Source organism: Sebastes fasciatus, chromosome 1 (genome assembly GCF_043250625.1).
Source record: "Sebastes fasciatus isolate fSebFas1 chromosome 1, fSebFas1.pri, whole genome shotgun sequence".
Classification (NCBI taxonomy): Eukaryota; Metazoa; Chordata; class Actinopteri; order Perciformes; family Sebastidae; genus Sebastes; species Sebastes fasciatus.
In genome coordinates, this window is record NC_133795.1 from 18,926,353 (window position 1) to 18,947,187 (window position 20,835).

Sequence of the window (20,835 nt, forward strand, 5' to 3'; positions counted from 1 at the left end):
CATGATCTCGAGATGACGAAGCCTTTTAATTTTTAGCTTTGAGTTTGAGCAAAAATGTCTCCCTCACACATAAGATACTTATAAACGGGCAGAGTGCCATGAAATTTACTGAAATCAAGTAAAAAATAATTTTCCTGCTATCAAGGGAATATCATCAAAATCATTAGATGCCACCAAATCCTACACCCTGTACCTTTAAGACATTGTACAAATAAGAGAAATAGTCCAAATGTTAATTTGTACGCACACAAAATTGACAGAAACCAATCTGTTCCCTGTAGAATCAAGCATGGCCTCCACAAAATCAACTTTTACTATGACCACAGGTACATGTTATACTTCTAAATCGTAATCCAGAACATTATTACAGATCACTTCTATAAAGGATTTTTAAAATTCTTTGAAGAAACTGAAAGGCCTGGTGCTCCCACTTCTGTAACTCTTGTGAAACCAGCATCAGTTAACAAAATAACAGATGTATTATATGTGACGTTAGTTAATCACAAATTATGTTTTTCTTCTATTGCTGCCCGCCTTGCACAAATGCCCCGTCCCACACAGTTGTCCACACAGGAAGCTGACAGATACAAATCCATCTTCTTTTGTTGTAGATCTTGTGGAAGAAGAGGAACACATGACGCAGACTAAGCCGACATCTACTACGACCATAGGTAGGACATGTTATACATTTAAATAGAAATCCAGAGCATTATCACATAATCACGTTATTATGAAAGTTTAAAACGTTTTTTTTATTCACCAGGTCTGACTGTTAGCAAGTCCCATGCTTCCACTCCTGTAACACCTATAAAACGAACATCAGGTAACAAAATTACAGATAAAGTGTGACTTTAAATAATCACAAATCAGTCCGTGTTTCTGAGTATTATGACTATTTTGATTCCTGTTAAATTTGACAGGCACATGCATGATCTCCAGATGACGAAGCCTTTTCATTTTTAGCTTTGAGTTTGAGCAAAAATTTCTCCCTCACACATAAGATACTTATAAACGGGCAGAGTGCCATGAAATTTGCTGAAAATGTTCCTGCTATCAAAGGATTATCATCAAAATCATTTGATTTCAAGGAGCTTGTGTTTCTTCTTGTCCCACCACTACCAAACTGGCACTCGTTGATGGTCTCTGTTCAGTCAAACAGCTATCGAAGTTGATTGTAGTTGTGACTGGTTGTGGAGTATCTGTGGGCGTCATCCTGCTGGGATCTGCAGTTCTTTCAATCACAAAAAGGACCGGTAAGAATGCATTAACCTCAAGAAAGTTGTGTCCAACAAATGTCCAATAACCACGTTTACAGGCAATACAAATGTTGGCAACGTCTTGCATTCAGACCGTGAAAAGAAAAAATGCAAACATACAAAAAACTACTTGGATGAATGGACTTCACACATGTTTTATTCTTATTCTGAAACCCAGCTGCCCTTGTAGGGAATATAGCAGTATTAGTTTTTTTTCAAGTAAAGCATTAAGAGTGGCTTCTATATCCAGTATAACAACTTTTATTCAAGTTTCCCAACATAAATGATCACTGGTTGTTTATCATTTTCTTTTCTTTCTGCATTTCCTAGGAAAATGTGTTCGCCTCAGGTAAGAAATCTTTTTTTTCTCAAATATTTCCTGGTAAAATTGAGAGAGTAGTAATATGTATTTTCATCATCATCATCACCGAGTTTACATAGTTTCAGACATTCATTCTTACCGTAGTCCTCTTCTGGCAAACAGCTTAAGAGCATTGGGATGTTAGACAAGAAAGAGCTGGTCCACCTGCAGTCAGACTCTGTTATGCCAGAGACACTTAGGGATTAAGTGTTTGACCATTTATTGGTTATTCAGTTAGATTTGGTGTAAAAGACTCATAACTGATGGCTGTAAATATAAAGTACATGAATAATAGATGCTTGCAAAGGCAACAAATCCAAAATGCTCCAAGAGAGGGAGCTGCAGCAGCAAATGGTGTTGACATGACACAACTGATGCAAACTTCAGTACTCAATCTGAATAAATACGATGGTCCAGTCCATGTTATCCCAGCAGATTGTATCATTCACATCATAGAGATGTTTGGAAAGAGTAATACTATATTCTTCTTCAAATTACATTCTTTGGCCATAAATATGTATTCTGCTTTCCTCTGTAATGAAGACAATGCTCTTCATGAAAACCTCTTTTTACTCTTTTGCCTTTTAGCCCCAAAGCCAACACCACCGGTAAATCAAAATGTATGTAACACTTGAATATGACCAATTATTTATAAGCATATGTTTCATGTACTTTATATTTTAGATTATAGTTTATAAAAACATTTTTTTTTCTGTTTTTAGATGTGTGTGGATATATGGAAAGTCTCAACATTGGAGAGGTAATTAAAAACTTCTGTATCCATTCATTCAGTGATCACGCTGTCCTGGATAAGGCTTCTCTCACTCTACCTTCCCTCTATCCTTCCGATAAAGTACCTGCCGAGTGGTTACGATGAAACTTACAGTATCGTCACTTATGAATTCAGCAAAATTGGTGAGCTGTTTTTGTCTTTCTATCAGCTTGAATGTTTTTTTTACAGTATGTTTAATACACATTATGGGGAAGAGGTTTAATTATTAGTATTTATTTACTTTTTAGTATGTATGACTACTACTGTATGGGTTGTACAATAGAATAAATAGATTACACATTGTTACATTACAATTCCTGATGTGTGGGCAGTGTGGCAGGACATAAATTGAATGTGCAACTGGTATATTTTAACAATTGCAGGATGCAGGAAGACTTAAAAGCGCCATCAAGTCATGTCTGGTTGTTTTATTTCCCCCACTAGAGTGACAAACGTTGACCGCAGCACCTCAGAGGAACCAGCTGCATCAGACCAGAGAGATGACGTGTGCAGCACTCGAAAAGCGTTTTGAAGTTATAAAATTGTGTGTCTCGGACAGATTTGAGATGGGTCTAAAATACTTTGGATTGACGTGGTTAAGTCCATTTGTTTTAAAGAGGCTGGAATTTGTTTAATCTAATCTGTTGAAACAAGTGAGTAAGCTCTGGTGAACTCTCTATAAACATGTGGTATATGTATGTCTAAGGAATACTAAAGAATATTGTTCAAGCAAAAAAAAGAAAAACGTTTATACAATCATGATAAAGAAACTAGGAGCTCTTCAATATTAGACTTCTCCAAAATAATTATATGCAGTAAACATTTTAGCTTCAATATTTGGGTGTAATTATTGACCGTGTGCTCTCAGGTATGTTACTTGTGGGATATATTTTCTGAGATAATACATAACCAATAATCAATCAATGTATTAAGTAGTTCCAGTAGGAAATGATTGCATTATTTACGACTTACTTTTTGTTTTTACTGCTTATATTCTATAATATCTATATACAATGTTAAACCTATGGCCTGTGCTACTACTCTGTGTGTGTGTGAAGGTCAGCCAACAGCATGAAAAACGCAAACCCATCCTTTCTGTGGCTATGATAAACTCTTGTTTTGCCAAGCTTACAGAGATAAATGATTAGAACCGGTCCCACAGAGATAAGTTGCTGGAGAGGCCAGGTACGCCCAGCTAACAAGGGAAGATGTAGCAATTAGACGGGGCTGCTGGTAGACAAGGTGCCGTTTTTAATAGGCTGAAGCCATGGGACAATGCATGGGTGGATTGACCAAGAAAACAAACTTAGAGGCGCTAGATAAGATACGGTTCTGTTTTGAAAATCATCTCCATAAATGGTTAAAGGAAAAAGGCTGGTGAAACAATAGTGGGGTGGGGTGTCTGTTTTCCCCAACAAGCCCTACAGAAAAAGGAGCTATTGAATAAATGTATGTCTTTTTACTCTGGGTTCAGTCTGCTGCATGGCCCAGCTTGATTTACCTGTACTCTGTCTTGATTTTACAATAAATCTTTATTACATTGAACTCTACTTGATTTGTCTGAATTATTATTTCAAGAGTAATTATAAAGCGTGGTAGGGAACCTGAAGACATCTAGCCCAGCTAAAGGTTTCTCACATACATCCTTAAAGCTCTTAAAGTAAAATGATACAATGCAGCGGTGACATGTGAAAACTGCAATTAAAACGGTCCCTCCCTGCTAATTCAGGGTAAAATATCAGTATATGGATTAACCGTCTTGAGGGTCCCGGTGAGTTGACAGGTGGACACTTGATATCAGTTTTTAGTTTTAATTTTCCCCAGGCAGTACAGGTAAAGTGAAAGAGTCCACGGGAAACATGTTGGTATTGACTTTACTTCAACTAGAGCAAACAATGACGAATGAAAGAAAGAACTATGAAGTGAAACGTAGATCTCAGTGGTGAATGGTCAGGACAAAAATGGAAGAACTGCATGTTTGCTTAGAGCAGACCATGAACATGCTAAGTGTGTGTATAGGTGTGAGAAGTTTGTGAACAAATGACGAACAAACTCTTTAATTTTATTCATTTAGCTAACACTGTGCTAGACTTGATCTAAATATATTTCATATAAGTTTTTTATAAAGTGCTAAAAAGCAAGTAGATGTAAAGTGTGGGTGTTTCTGTGGTCGGTTTGTTTGTTAGATTCAGCTTTGGTGCTAGCCGTGGTTTTCCTGAGAGCAAGTTCTGCAAAATGAAAATGACACTTAAGTACGTCAAAGTTCACACAGTCAAACACACAAGTATCTTCTATCTGGACAGTCTTCTTCAGCTTCATCATGGCTGGACGTCTGCTGTTTGTCGTCCTCATGTGTAAGTTAAACCTATAGATTTGTTTTTATCATTAATGTAGTCTATCAGAAACTAATGCAGGTTCATAGTTGCAAACATGACATTAATATATAATGTCAGCCATTATGTACCAGCATGTTAACTACACTTATGTTTTATCTTTTATATAGTTGGTGATTTCATGTTATGTGTGTTCTTATTACCTGTGTTGTTGCTCTGTGCTGTTTATTTGTAAACTGTGGAACTGCAGTACAGAGTCTAAATAATCTAATTTTCCTAACAAATAATAAATATCTTGATTTTGACTCTCACCTCTGTTTGACAGAATTAAACATAAGATGGAGTTTTAATATTCTACATTTTGTTGAAGGTATTAATTAATTATAATCATGTCTATTTATATTGTTAACTCTTTATATTTCCAACAGTTTCCTTTCACGAGATTCTAGGACAAGGTCAGTCTCTGTTTTCACTGTATGGGAAGTTTGGTGTAGTCTGCTATTAATTTGACTATTTCTACACATGGTTTTGTTGCACATTATATTTTTCTTTACTTCCTCCACATTAATCACTATTTCTCAGTTTGGATTATTGTCATATTAATGTAATTATTCAGTATTTGATATGTATATCTCTTTCCTTTTAGCTCTTCTTCCACCTAAACTGACAGTGAATCCACCGGTGATCACAGAGACAGACTCAGTCACACTGATCTGTCAGACTCCATCATCTGTTCCTGTGTCTCAGTGTTATTTCTACATTTTAAGTGGAGGAACTGTCAATAGCTTCTCATGTCGTCAGACACTGACCGGAACTAAGCTGCTTTTGTTGGCAGATCAGAGTTCACCTGCTGAGGTTAAACTGAAATGTTATTACATTGTAAAGCGTGGAGAGAAAAATGATGCATCTCCACACAGTGACGCATCCTCCATCACCATACGCAGTGAGTGACTGAGTTTTTCCACATCTACTGATATTATAGTATTATGTTTCGATACAGTTTTGGCACAATGACCCCAATGATGCCAACATATATTATAACCACAGATAGGACATCTTCTGTATTAAGGAAGCAGTCCAGAACATTATTACATAGCACCTCAATATTAATTAGTTTGAAAATCTGAAGACATCTTTGTCTTTTTATTTGCCAGGTCTGACTGTTAGCAGGCCTCATGCTTCCACTGTGGTAACTCCTGTAAAACAAACATCAGGTAACAAAATGACAGATATTAACTGTGACTTTGGTTAATTATATGTGTTTCAGTGTATTCAGTATTTTTTAAATGTACTTTTGTTTATTCACCAGGTTGGACTGTTGGTACGCCTAGGAGCACTGGTAGTTTTATCTCTACTTTCCTAACATCAGTGAAACCAGCATCAGGTAATTATTCTGTTTTTCAATAATTCACACTGACTCTTTAAAAAATGTTAAAGTATATACAATATATTCACATGTAAATTGAATATGTCTTAACAAAGCACATACCAATGCGATGGTTGCTGATTGGTCACTCAGCTAGTGTGTGATGGATATGTAGGTGTGAAGTTAGCCTTCCTACTGTGCAGATGCTAATCACATATTTTCTGATCTAGACAGCCCACAAAAAACTGACTGGGTTTTCTTATTTCACAGTTTGTGGGTTGGTAGGCACTCCAGATACCCAAATATACGTGCACAAGCACTGAAAAGTTTTTCATTATATGTCCCCTTTAATATTTGTTTAGTAGCAGTACAAACAAAGACGATAGTTTTAGTTAATATGTTTTTGTGCCTTCAAGAAACAGATACTTGTATGACTCCTATGAATCCAGGATCTGGTGATGAAATAACAGGTAGATACAATATTCTTATTATCACATTAAAATGTTAACATGCATTACTGTGGGTTTTTAATAGCATTTGTGGCTGTGCACTTGCTAGGTTTGAGAGTTAGTACACCTGGCACTAAAGATAGCTCTAACCCTGCAACCCCTCTGAAAACAGCTTCAAGTGAGTATATGTAATTCTTTAGCACTTGAATTCAGTGATTAAATTATGTCTAAATTACTCAGTAACTTCATATCAGTAACAAAGCAATACTGTGCTTTCCATTTTATATATTTGGTGTGCACTGTTATTGGTGGTTGAAAGACTCTAGTTATGCACATGTCTTCCTGTTTGTTAATGTTATGAGAAGCAAGACTGACACCTTTATGGCCTCTATTGATGCAAAACAGAAACGTGGATATGGAAGTTTGTAGCAGTTGTGGCTGGTTGTGGAGTAACTGTGGGTCTCTGCATCTTGCTGGTTTCTGCATTTCTCTGGAACAAAAGAAGAACTGGTGAGAACTATGTTGATTTGTTTGTCTAATGAAGTCAGAATCTGTTTTTTATGTGGGTGTTCACACATACTGTTCTCTGAATATCAGTGTGGTTTCACATTATTTTCAATTAAAGACAGTTTACATTAGTTTCTGGTGGCAAAATGTAAAAGAACGACTGCTACATCCAGTATCCCTGTTTATTAGGGAATATTGAAGCTTCCTGATATCAATAATCACTGGTTATATTTTTTTGCATTTTCTAGAGGAAGGTGTTTCCAAGAGGTAAGAAATCCTATTTCTCAAATATTAAACTTGAGTGAGAACCAGTATGTATCTTCTTTTCAATCATTGCTCTGGATTGTAGTCTTAGTTTCAGATATTCATTCTGTCAGTTGCTCCGGACGTCCAGTCTTCTTCTGACTGCCTCTGAGCTGCTCCACCGGTACAGTTGCAGATTAAGTGCCTTGCTTGAGGACACATGGACATTTGGCAATAAAGTTCTTTGAGGGACCTTTCAAAACAGTCTGAGCAGCAGTGATAACTCTGCCTGGGAAACTAACACCTCCAGCACATTGAAAACATATATGAGGTAGCATACATAATTCAGATATCACACTAGATCCTTGTTAAGTCAACAAATTGACAAAACTTAAATAAAAAGCATAAGAAGGAGGATTTTGGAGTGGTGGAGCAGCAAGTAGGTGTTGACATGAAGGAATCAATACAGTGCTAGTGACAACATGTCAGGTTAGAAAGGTTTATTCCATATTTATCCGGCAGAACCTGAAATACACACTTTTCAGTCACATAATTTAGATGTTTGGGGAGAGTAATACAGTATATTCATTTGGAAATGTGTACTGTGCTTTTGCTCTCCTCTGTAATGTAGAAACACTCTTTACAAAACCTGTTTTTCTATTTTTCCCCCCCCATTTAGACCAAATGTAAACAGCACTGATTTGCAAGGTGGTTATGATGAAACCGACAGTATCGTCACTTATGAATACAAAACTGGTGAGCTGCTTTTCTCTTCCTAACGTAGTATAATGCTCATAGTAGAGCAGTCAGGATATCAGATTTTCATTACATGGATATCGTGGTCAAAAGAATTTACAATAATTATATTATTATATACTTTGTTCATTGTGTGTTTTGTCTCTTTTTTGGCAAATAAATTACACTAAAAATACAAGTGTAGGGAGGTGGAGAGAGAGTGTCTGTGACCATATCTGTACATATAGAATTATTTAAGAGGCGCTGGATTATTTACACAATATTATCATATGTGTATAAACATGATATGAATATTTCATGTTTAAATATCACGGTTATTGTCAATACTGGTATATCACAATGATGTTCATAGACATTGCCACTTGGTGGTGCAAGTTCTGCTAAAATGCTCTAGTGGCCATAATTTGAAGAGGCATAATATGCCATTACAGGTACAAAATGTGCATTCTTATATTACAGCATGACAGATACTAAACATGTGCAACTTTTATATCTCGATAAATGCATAATGCTGGCAAACATTTACACTTCACTGAGGGCAGTTAATTTATGTCTGTTTCTTTTTCTTCATAGAGTGACAACAACAACACCTCAGAGAGGCCAGCTACATCAGCCCTGAGAGATGCAGTGTACAGCACTCCAAAGTCAATTTGAAATCCAAAAATATTTTTTCTTGCAACTTTTTACACTTTGCTTTCTAATGTACAGTTGTGATGTTTACATTATTTACACCATTATCCCAAAGAGCAAAAACTAGAATGGTGTAATGGCTCAATTGGACTTCATTGAATTGATAGAAACAGAAGCTAGGTCAGAAGATAATGTGTTATGTGTTGCCTTGCTTTAAATAATAAAAACATTATACACAAAAAGTCCCATTTATTTCAAAAGTTGAAGTTGAGTATATAGCGCTTTAAACACAAAATGTATGTTTGTACCAAAGTGCTTTACACAAGAGATTCACATACAGTATGTACCTCGTACACAAATTCGCTCGCACTCTTGCACGCATGCACGCATGCACGCGCGCTCGCATGCATTGTGCAAAGACACAATGTGTAGGATTTGGCGGCATCTTGTGGTGTGGTTTTTCAGATTGCAACCAACTGAGTACCCCTCTGCTCACTCCTCCTCTGTGGCTCACGTTACTGTGATAACAGTACTGTGGTGTCTGTTCTGGGCTACTGTAGAAACATGGCAGAGCAACATTGCGGACTCTGTGAAGAGGACCTGCTCCCTATGTAGATATGAAGGGCTCATTCTAAGCTAACAAAAAAACGATTCTTAGTTTCAGGTGATTACACACTAATGAAAACATAGTTATGAATATTATGTTCCATTTCTGCAAATAGATCCCCCGAAATGTTACCCACTGTTCTGTTAAGAGGTCTCAAGTGTGTTGTATTCAGTCTAAATAAAACACAGGCTATGTCAAGTGTGTGTGTTTCTGTGTCCTGTCTGTTAATGAGGTTCACTTCTGGTGCTAGCTGTGGTTTTCCTGTGAGCAAGTTTAAAAGTTTAAAATGAAACCGCAGTACAGAAAGTCCATGTAGTCAGACATACAAGTATCTTCTATCTGGACAGTCTTCTTCACCTTCATCATGGCTAGACGCCTGCTGTTTGTCATCCTCATGTGTAAGTTAAACCTATAGATTTTTTTCATTATTAATGTAGTCTATCAGAAACTAATGCAGGTTAACATTAATATATAATGTCAGCTATTATGTACCTGCATGTTATCCACACTTTATATAGTTGGTGATTTCATGTTATGTGTGTTCCTATTACCTGTGTTGTTGCTCTGTGCTGTTTATTTGTAAACTGTGGAACTGCAGTGCAGAGTCTAAATCTAATCTAATTTTCCTAACAAATAATAAATATCTTGATCTTGACTCTCACCTCTGTTTGACAGAATTAAACATTGGATGGAGTTTTAATATTCTACATTTTGTTGAAGGTATTAATTAATTATAATCATGTCTATTTATATTGTTAACTCTTTATATTTCCAACAGTTTCCTTTCACGAGATTCTAGGACAAGGTCAGTCTCTGTTTTCACTGTATGGGAAGTTTGGTGTAGTCTGCTATTAATTTGACTATTTCTACACATGGTTTTGTTGTACATTATATTTTTCTTTACTTCCTCCACATTAATCAGTATTTCTCAGTTTGGATTATTGTCATATTAATGTAATTATTCAGTATTTGATATGTATATCTCTTTCCTTCCAGCTCTTCTTCCACCTAAACTGACAATGAATCCACCAGTGATCACAGAGACAGAAACAGTCACTCTGGACTGTCAGGCTGCATCATCTGTTCCTGTGTCTTGGTGTTATTTCCACACTTCAAGAGGAGGAACTACCAGACGCTTCTCTTGTCAGCAGACAATTACGGGGACTGAGCTGCTTTTGTTTGCGCATCAGAGTTCACCTGCTGAGGTTGAAGTAAAATGCTCTTACACTGTAGAGCTTGGAGAGAAAAAATATTCTCCTCAAAGTGACACATCCTCCATCACCATACAACGTGAGTGAACACTGCTGCTATAATAATAATAACTTCATTTACAGTATATAGCACGTTTCAAAACAAGGTTACAAATTGATTTACAATAAAAGCATGATAAAAGTAATTAACATCCACAACTCAAGATTTAAACTAGATAAAATCATATAAATAGTTACAAAAATGCGCCAACAGTTAAGAAAAAGCCAGAATATAAAAGTGAGTCTTAAGAAGAGATTTAAAGGAAGATACTGAGTTTGTTCCACAGCCGAGGTCACCTTTGTTGACAAGTTTGTCATTTGGAACTATAGGACCTCATAGGGAGTCAGAAAATCAAAGATATAGGCAGGAGCCAGACCATTCAAGGCTTTAAAAACAGGCAGTAAAATCAATTCTAAAACTCACAGGTAACCAGTGAAGGGCAGCAAGGATTGGTGTGATGTGGTCGCTTCTCTTAGTACGTGTTAAAAGCCTGGCAGCAGTGTTTATATCAACTGCAATCTTTCTATATACTTATATTTTAAGAACTTGCTACAGTATGAGCACAACAAAGTGACTCTTAACACGGGGATCGGGTCCTCCATTGGCCATTGTAAATTCATCATCAGAAATTACGTTTTAAAAATTCCATTTTCAATTGTTTAATCCGGCATTTGCTTGATTTTCAGCTCCTCTTCCACCTAAACTGACAGTGAATCCACCGGTGATCACAGAGACAGACTCAGTCACACTGAACTGTCAGACTCCATCATCTGTTCCTGTGTCTTGGTGTTTTTTCTACTTTTTAAGTAGGGGAACTGTCAGAGGCTTCTCTTGTCTGCACAATCTGACGGGGACTGAGCTGCTTTTGTTGGCACATCAGAGTTCACCTGCTGAGGTTAAACTGAAATGTTTTTACATTGTAAAGCGTGGAGAGAAAAATGATCCATCTCCACACAGTGTCACATCCTCCATCACCATACGCAGTGAGTGCCTTTGTTTTTCCACATATACTGATATTATAATATTATGTCTTGATAAAGTATCAGCACAAGAAAAGTTGTGTGGTGTAATATTTCAGGTATGAATTTGTTTTTACAAACTGCAGAACAAATAGAAAAACACTGATTTAACAAACGAAAAGGTGATCGATATTTTTGGAAGTCTGATAAAAATCCCCACAGCACTTTATGACTTTATTAATACAGTTATCAACCAGGAAGTTAACATCGATTGAAAAAATAACTCGTATCTTGGTTTTAGGTCTCATTCCTGCAGCACTCTATTGGGACTGCGCAAATTAGACATGCATTAAAGGATGACTGCATCTGTTTTTAATTTCATGTCATTTGAAAATTGAGACAGTGTGCCATCAGAATCAGAATCAAACATTCTCACTGTATACTTACGCATATATACAAAATACAAATACACAAATAATAAGGCTGTCCCATGAAGTTGTCTTCAGAAATATTTATTTATTTGTACACACAGGAAATTTTTCAGCTTAAATCCATCTTCTTTTACTGTAGATATTCTGGACAGAGAGTCAAGCATGACCCCGATGATGCCAACATATAGTATGAACACAGGTAGGACATTTTATACATTAAAGAACCAGTCCAGAACATTATTACATAGCACCTCAATATTAATTAGTTTGAAAATTTGAAGACATCTTTGTCTTTTTATTTGCCAGGTCTGACTGTTAGCAGGCCTCATGCTTCCACTCTGGTAACTCCTGTAAAACAAACATCAGGTAACAAAATGACAGATATTAACTGTGACTTTGGTTAATTATATGTGTTTCAGTGTATTCAGTATTTTTTAAATGTACTTTTGTTTGTTCACCAGGTTGGACTGTTGGTACGCCAAGTAGCACTGGTAGTTTTATCTCTACTTTCCTAACATCAGTGAAACCAGCATCAGGTAATTATTCTGTTTTTCAACAATTCACACTGACTCTTTTGAAAATGTTAAAGTATATACAATATATTCACATGTAAATTGAATATGTCTTAACAAAGCACATACCAATGCGATGGTTGCTGATTGGTCACTCAGCTAGTGTGTGATGGATATGTAGGTGTGAAGTTAGCCTTCCTACTGTGCAGATGCTAATCACATATTTTCTGATCTAGACAGCCCACAAAAAACTGACTGGGTTTTCTTATTTCACAGTTTGTGGGTTGGTAGGCACTCCAGATACCCAAATATACATGCACAAGCACTGAAAAGTTTTTCATTATATGTCCCCTTTAATATTTGTTTAGTAGCAGTACAAACAAAGACAATAGTTTTAGTTAATATGTTTTTGTGCCTTCAAGAAACAGATACTTGTATGACTCCTATGAATCCAGGATCTGGTGATGAAATAACAAGTAGATATAATATTCTTATTATCACATTAAAATGTTAACATGCATTACTGTGGGTTTTTAATAACATTTGTGGCTATGCACTTGCTAGGTTTGAGAGTTAGTACACCTGGCACTAAAGATAGCTCTAACCCTGCAACCCCTCTGAAAACAGCTTCAAGTGAGTATATGTAATTCTTTAGCACTTGAATTCAGTGATTAAATTATGTCTAAATTACTCAGTAACTTTATCTCAGTAACAAAGCAATACTGTGCTTTCCATTTTATATATTTGGTGTGCACTGTTATTGGTGGTTGAAAGACTCTAGTTATCCTCATGTCTTCCTGTTTGTTAATGTTATGAGAAGCAAGACTGACACCTTTATGGCCTCTATTAATGCAAAACAGAAACGTGGATATGGAAGTTTGTAGCAGTTGTGGCTGGTTGTGGAGTAACTGTGGGTCTCTGCATCTTGCTGGTTTCTGCATTTCTCTGGAACAAAAGAAGAACTGGTGAGAACTATGTTGATTTGTTTGTCTAATGAACTCAGAATCTATTTTTTTACGTGGGTGTTCACACATACTGTTCTCTGAATATCAGTGAGAAGTGCTGACCGCCAGCCGTAAGCTTCAGTGTTCAGTCTGACGAACAGTCACATTTGTCCTTTACACACATTCTAGCTTGTCTTAAAAACAGGAAATATTTAATGCATTTTCACATTTGTTCAGTTGAACAGACTTCACGTAGCTAACAGCTACTAAAATAACTATTGTGGAAATCATCAGCTTGAACAACATGCTGCATCTCAAACGAGAGATGAGCGTAAACCACACGTAGAAGAAACCACCACTGTACTGAGACAGAAATAACCTCCTTTGCTCTGGTCTAACTCTTTTTCACACGGGAACAAAATATTGTATGAGAAGAAATGGTACAGAATTATTCCCTCAGCAGCTTATTTTGTGAACTTGAAAGTGTAAAGCTGCTTGTGACCATCAAATTCTTGAATCCAATCAGCTGGACTGAAGACTTATGTCTTAATTCAGAGAAATGTATTATTTGATATACAGACTTTGTGTCTTTCTCTCGAGTAGGTCCTGAGGAAGTGAACAGGCAACCGGAGTCTCAAAATGACATTGTAAGTCTGACATGAGCGACTATATTAAATATATTTTCCATTTATATTGATATATGCAACAGTTGGTTTCTTTCTTTTCCCAGTTGGACACATACCATTTGTACACCACCATCTCCACGGAGCCTGCTGCATCAGCCCTGATGGGTATGGAGTACAACACAGTGCAGTTTCACTGAAACACAAACTGTTTTATATTGAAAGAGAAAGCAGACGGCCTGAAGAACTGTTAGAAATGTAAACCTTGTGTTTGAAGTTGACTGGTATAATCTATAGGAGTGATTTTCAAAGTTGGGGGACGTCAGGGGTCCTTAGCAAATTGGAGGGAAGATGAGGGAAAATGCTAAAATATATATGCATATTTTTTTTAAATAAAATTGTATTATTATTATAAAATACACAAAAAATTACACTTTTTTGAAAAGGAAAAGGAAAGGACACAAGCACACAGACACAATGTTGTTGAATGTTGTTTAAGTAAACTGACAAAAAAATGCTTCTAATGGAAAACAGAAATATTGAATCTATTGGAATGATTGCTGATTTGAAATTCAAATAATAGTAATAATTATTATTATTGCATTGATAAAAGCTAGCAACTAGCAATTAAGACCATGAACTCATCTTTACAATGTTTACTGAGGTAATTAATCAAGAGAGAAGTAGGCTCATTTTCTCACAGACTTCTATACAGTCTGATCTCTTCAGACCCCCCAGTTGTATATAACTAGAACAAACGTTTAGTTTACTCCTGTTTGTCATTTTGTTCTGTTTTCTAATGTGTTTTCTGTATTTTTTGTAACTGGATATATTTTGTTGGAGACTTTTGTGACTATGCATTGTAAATAAATGTATATGCATTTACAACTTACTGCTTCTGTACATTTGTGACATGTTTTAGCCGGATTAACCGTCTTGAAGGTCCCGGTGAGTTGACAGGTGGACAATTAATATCAGTTTTTAATTTTAATTTCCCCCCGGCAGTACATGTAAAGTAAAAGAGTCCACGGGAAACATGTTGGCATTGACTTTACTTCAACTAGAGCAAAAAATGATGAAAGAAATATGAAGTGAAATGTAGATTTCAAATGATGAATAAACTCTTTCATTTTATTCATTTAGCCAACACTGTGCTAGACTTGATCTAAAAATATTACATGTTCTAAGTTTTTTATAAAGTGTTAAAAAGCAAGTAGATGTAAAGTGTGGGTGTTTCTGTGGTTGGTTTGTTTGTTATATTCAGCTTTGGTGCTAGCCGTGGTTTTCCTGAGAGCAAGTTCTGCAAAATGACACTTGAGTACATCAAAGCTAGCATCATGGCTGGACGCCTGCTGTTAGTCATCCTCATGTGTAAGATAAACCTATAGACCTATTTTTTATTATTATTAATGTAGTCTATCACAAACTAATGCAGGTTCACAGTTGCAAACATGACATTAATATATAATGTCAGCCATTATGTATCAGCATGTTAACTACACAAAGACTGTTTTATCTTTATTATGGATTTCATGTTATGTGTGTTCTTATTGCCTGATTTGTTGCTCTGTGCTGTTTATTTGTAAACTGTGGAACTGCAGTGCAGAGTCTAATTTCCTCATCGGGACAAATAACACGTCTTTATCTTAATATTCTACATTTTGTGAAGGTATTAATTAATTATTATCATGTCTATTTACTGTATATTGTTAACACTTTATATTTCCAACAGATTACTTTCACGAGATTCTAGGAAAAGGTCAGTCTGTGATCTAGTGTCTTTCATGTCCAGCTGTACTGTTTTCTATCAGATAATATTATCATATAAATGCAACTATTAAGTATTTATATAACACATGTCTACCTCTTTCAGATCTTCCACCTAAACTGACAGTGAATCCACCGGTGATCACAGAGACAGACTCAGTCACACTGGACTGTCAGGCTCCATCATCATCTGATCCTGAGTCTCTGTGTTATTTCTACACTGTGGGGCGAGACACTGCCAAAGGCTCTTGCCTGCAGACACTGACAGGAACTGAGCTGCTGAGGATGTCCCATCAGAGTTCACCAGCTGTGGTTGAAGTGAAATGTTATTACACTGTAAAACATGGAGACATAAATTCTCCATCTCTACACAGTGACACATCCTCCATCACCATACACAGTGAGTGACTATTTTCCCCATTCTTTGATATGTTATTATGTAGTGATAGTGGAAGATACCTCAATTACGTGATGTTATATTTCAGATGTCTTTAAGGGACTGAATAAATCTAATAAATTCCAATTAAAATGTCACCAGTGTTACATTTAGCATTATTCATGTTTACAGTTTTGTCAGTTTGATAAATTGCTTTTACTTTTCAAATGGAAACGCCCACTCAGTCGTTAGGAAAAAGCAGTGACGTAGGTTACAGCGCTGATGCCCTCTATAACAGCATGGACGTCTTTAACTAATCAACACATCAATGGTAACATTACCTGTGTTTCTCCTGAACCAAAGCAGACAGAAATATAGTCTGGAGCTGCTCAGTTTCCTGTAGCTGAAACTGAGGTCAAATCTTTTGGCTAAGTTTTATAATGTAAGCTAATCAATAAGGTTATGATTAATGTGAATGCCAGCACCAGCTGAGTCAAATTTAGCTTTGCTAAGTTTAGATATAAGTGTTGACCGAGTGACCGATCGACATCGCCATCCCAAGAGCCATGCCACTACATGTTCACGTGTGTAAAAGTTTTATGCTTAAAGGAACAGTGTGTAACATTTTTGGGGATCTATTAGCAGAAATGGAATATAATATTCATAACTATGTTGTCATTAGTGTATAATCATCTGAAACTAAGAATCGTTGTGTTTTCGTTAGCTTAGAATGAGCCCTTCATATCTACATAGGGAGCAGGTCCTCTTCATGTTGCTCCGCCATGTTTCTACAGTAGCCCAGAATGGACAAACCAAACACTGGCTCTAGAGAGAGCCTTTCACGTTGTTACGTTACCTGAAGGCCACCTTAGTTCTCCGACACACTTGTGAAACTGCGGTAACGTGAGCCTCAGAGTGTAAAACCGTGGTACCGTCAGCCGCCGTCTGACTTCCGTAGCTCCTAAAGTAGTGTTATTATGGTGAGGATGGCCTCTGAGCGAGGCGAACAAGGCGTTACAAGGGTTTTCCACTCAACTGCTCAAGTTACAGCAGTCCTGGAAAGGGAGGAGTGAGTGGAGGGGGATTTAGTTGGTTGCAATCTGCAGCCACACCACTAGATGCCACCAAATCCTACACACTGTACCTTTAAGACATTGTACAAATAAGAGAAATAGGACAAATGTTAATTTGTACCCACATAAAATTGACAGACACAAATCCGTTCCCTTTAGATGTTGTGGAAAGAGAATCAAGCATGGCCTCTACAAAATCAGCATTTGCTATGACCACAGGTACATGTTATACATCTAAATAGTAATCCAGAACATTATTACATATCACTTCTATAAAAGATTTTAAAATTTCTCTGTGTATTTATTCACCAGATTTGACTACTGAAAAGCCTGGTGCTCCCACTTCTGTAACTCTTGTGAAACCAGCATCAGGTAACAAAATAACAGATGTATCATATGTGACGTTAGTTAATCACAAATTATGTTTTTCTTCTGTTGCTGCCCGCCTTGCACAAATGCCCCGTCCCACACAGTTGTCCACACAGGAAGCTGACAGATACATATACATCTTCTTTTGTTGTAGATGAAGAAGAGTCACGCATGACGCAGACTAAGCCGACATCTGCTACGACCACAGGTAGGACATGTTATACATCTAAACAGTAATCCAGAACATTATTACATATCACTTCTATAAAAGATTTTTAAATTTCTCTGTGTATTTATTCACCAGATTTGACTACTGAAAAGCCTGGTGCGCCCACTTTAGTAACTCTTCCGAAACCAGCATCAGGTAACAAAATAATAGATGTATCATATGTGACGTTAGTTAATCACAAATTATGTTTTTCTTCTGTTGCTGCCCGCCTTACACAAATGCCCCGTCCCACACAGTTGTCCACACAGGAAGCTGACAGATACAAATCCATCTTCTTTTGTTGTAGATCTTGTGGAAGAAGAGGAACACATGACGCAGACTAAGCCGACATCTACTACGACCACAGGTAGGACATGTTATACATTTAAATTGAAATCCAGAACATTATCACGTAATCACGTAAATGTAAAAGTTTAAAACGTTTTTTTTATTCACCAGGTCTGACTGTTAGCAAGTCCCATGCTTCCACTCCAGTAACACCTATAAAACGAACAACAGGTAACAAAATTACAGATAAAGTTTGACTTTAAATAATCACAAATCAATCCGTGTTTCTGAGTATTATGGCCATTTTGAAAACTTTTCTTCATTCACTAGGTCATACTGTTGGTACATCAAGTGACTCGGGTAGTTCTGTCTCTGCTTTCATAACTTCAGTGAAACCAGCATCAGGTGACACAAATACTCCGTTTCTCAATGATTCACACTGACGGTGTACAATAGTTTTTTTGGGGCATTTTATGCCTTTATTCAATATTGATAGAGGAAAAATGACAGGACATGAGGAAGCGAGAGGTGCAGCAAAGATTTATTTAGAAACAAAATGTTGAAATATGTCATTTTAATATTTATTTTAATTTTTCTTTTTATATTTTCACTGTTGAAACTAATATGGATCTGGAATCAGAAACCAATATTACAGGTGAGCATAAATGCCAAGACGTATTGCTGTGAATGTTTTATTTGATTTATTACAGTAGGACAGACACATCACAAGCCTAACACTAAAGCTAGCTTCTTCCCTGTAACCCCATTAAACCCAGCAAAAAGCACGTCATTACTTACAGATAGACTTCTGCATTTAATTAATATGAAAAATTAGATGCAATTCACTTTAGTAAAGTATTTTTCTGAGTTAGTTAAGTTAGTTTGAGCAATGCAAACATGTCCTTTTTGCAAAAATATGAACAAAATGTTAACAAACATTTAATATTTTGATGTTAGAAATTGTTACCACCTTGTGGACACATACTGTATTATATGTTTCTGCTGGGTTTGAGCAGTATGTATTGCTCTTCTGTGTCACAGTGAAGCAACCTGTTGTGATTAAGATCCTGAATTCAGTGATTCATTATGTTCACAACTTTATTTACATGTTAAATTCATATCAGTTGCAAAGCAATACATTGTCCTTCATTTTTATATTTGGTGTGCCATGCACTGGAAGACATTCAGTAGGTACACAGTCTTCCTGCTTTTGTGTTCGAAGTGAAACTGACACTTGTTTGTGGTTTCCAAAACAGAAACATGGACATGGATGTTGGTGATAGGTGCGGCTTGTTTTGGAGGTGTGATCTTACTGGGACTGGCACTTTTCTGTACCAAAAGAAGTACGGGTGAGAACTTGATTCATGTGTCCAGTAAAGCTTGAATGTATTTTTCCTCCGTGTTTGTAGGAGCTCTCAAAGAATCTGAGCAGCAGACCAGGCTGAGAGAGCTAATGCCACTTATTAGACACATACATGAACATAAATCTCAGTTAAATCAACAATCTGAACTAACGCCATGCTTCTCTCTCTCTCTTTGTTTTTGCATTTTTTCAGAAAGATGTTCCAACAAGTGGTAACTAAACTTTTGTTTTACTTTTTCAGCAAAAGCTGAGTTAGCAGTGAGGTGTTATCTATCACAACTGTTCAGCTTATTCACAGCAAGTAGCGGCAGCAGGACATTAGTTGTTGAATCAGTGTAGAGAATTCATTCATCCACACCATTTTCCCTGTTAAACCCTGGGCTTTAAAGTAGAGGTCAGTGGTCTCAGAGGTGTTTGGAGAAAGAGATATATCCCTCTGGATATTCTGTTTACAGTGTATTCTGTTTCTTGTATAACGAGGACTCACTCTATTAAAACCTTTCCTTTTCCTTGTATTTCTGTATAGGACACAAGCCAGTGTAACCGGTAATGTACACATTTACATTGTGTTACTCATATATACAGCAGTATATTGCATTTATATTTTGGTCTTCTAGTGTACTGAGGTGTGTTTTACATCCTGTTGCAGATGACTTAATGTGCATGAGAACTCTTAACCATGGAGAATCGGTAACTTAAAAACCTTGTTTCTCAGATGTTACATTCACATCAACTAAAATAATCAAACATTTGAATAGCAAGGCTCCTCAAGGTGAAAAGTTATTCATGATTCCTCTCACTTCCTTCCTTTTAGTTACCTGCAGGTAATGCTGAAGCCTACAGTGTGATCACCTCGGTACCTGCTGCTGACTGTCCTACTGGTGAGCTGCTTTTCACTTTACACCTACATGAATGTCGTGTATAGTTCTTGTACAGGGTGGAGAACAGGTTTTATGCTGTAATAGAAATAATGTAAAAATATTCTCAATTTATTTGCAATATTACTTATTGAGAAAATGTCTTCTTAAAAATGTACCAGAAGGTGTATACTATAGTATGACTAATATAGTTAGATTTATATGCTTTTATAACTATATAATTGAATAAGCACCACAACAACAACCCTAACTCATTTTAGTGTATCACCAGCACGTGTCCCAAAATATGGTAGCCCTAAACGGGCATGATTAAAACATTTTTTAAAAATGACATTTTCTCGAGATAACAAGATAATTAACTCATTATTACGAGAAAACAAAAGATTGTTTTCTTTTATTTCTTAAAATGTTTGGGTCACATCATGGTAAATGCATTCAAACGGCATGGCTGACAGTGATGGACTTGGTGAAGTTTGTTGAAAGATACACGTGTGACTACGTCCGGTTTTCAAA

At 36.5% G+C, this 20,835-nt stretch overlaps 1 protein-coding gene and 3 long non-coding RNA genes across 6 annotated transcripts in view; all 4 read left to right on the forward strand.

The window, feature by feature from the left end:
• Positions 1-20,835, forward strand: part of LOC141767959 (uncharacterized) — a 55,885-nt gene that overhangs the window by 24,362 nt on the left and 10,688 nt on the right. The gene's annotated exons all lie outside the window — the stretch shown is intronic.
• On the forward strand, positions 761-19,421 carry LOC141767978 (uncharacterized). Its single transcript, XR_012593976.1, has 4 exons — positions 761-823; positions 18,412-18,486; positions 18,722-18,736; positions 19,338-19,421. It is a non-coding gene; the product is annotated as an uncharacterized LOC141767978 (long non-coding RNA).
• Positions 2,206-3,918, forward strand: LOC141767973 (uncharacterized). The gene is made up of 4 exons (XR_012593975.1): positions 2,206-2,237; positions 2,340-2,377; positions 2,472-2,532; positions 2,834-3,918. It is a non-coding gene; the product is annotated as an uncharacterized LOC141767973 (long non-coding RNA).
• On the forward strand, positions 15,954-17,800 carry LOC141777265 (uncharacterized). The gene is made up of 4 exons (XR_012595879.1): positions 15,954-16,167; positions 17,355-17,435; positions 17,529-17,588; positions 17,740-17,800. It is a non-coding gene; the product is annotated as an uncharacterized LOC141777265 (long non-coding RNA).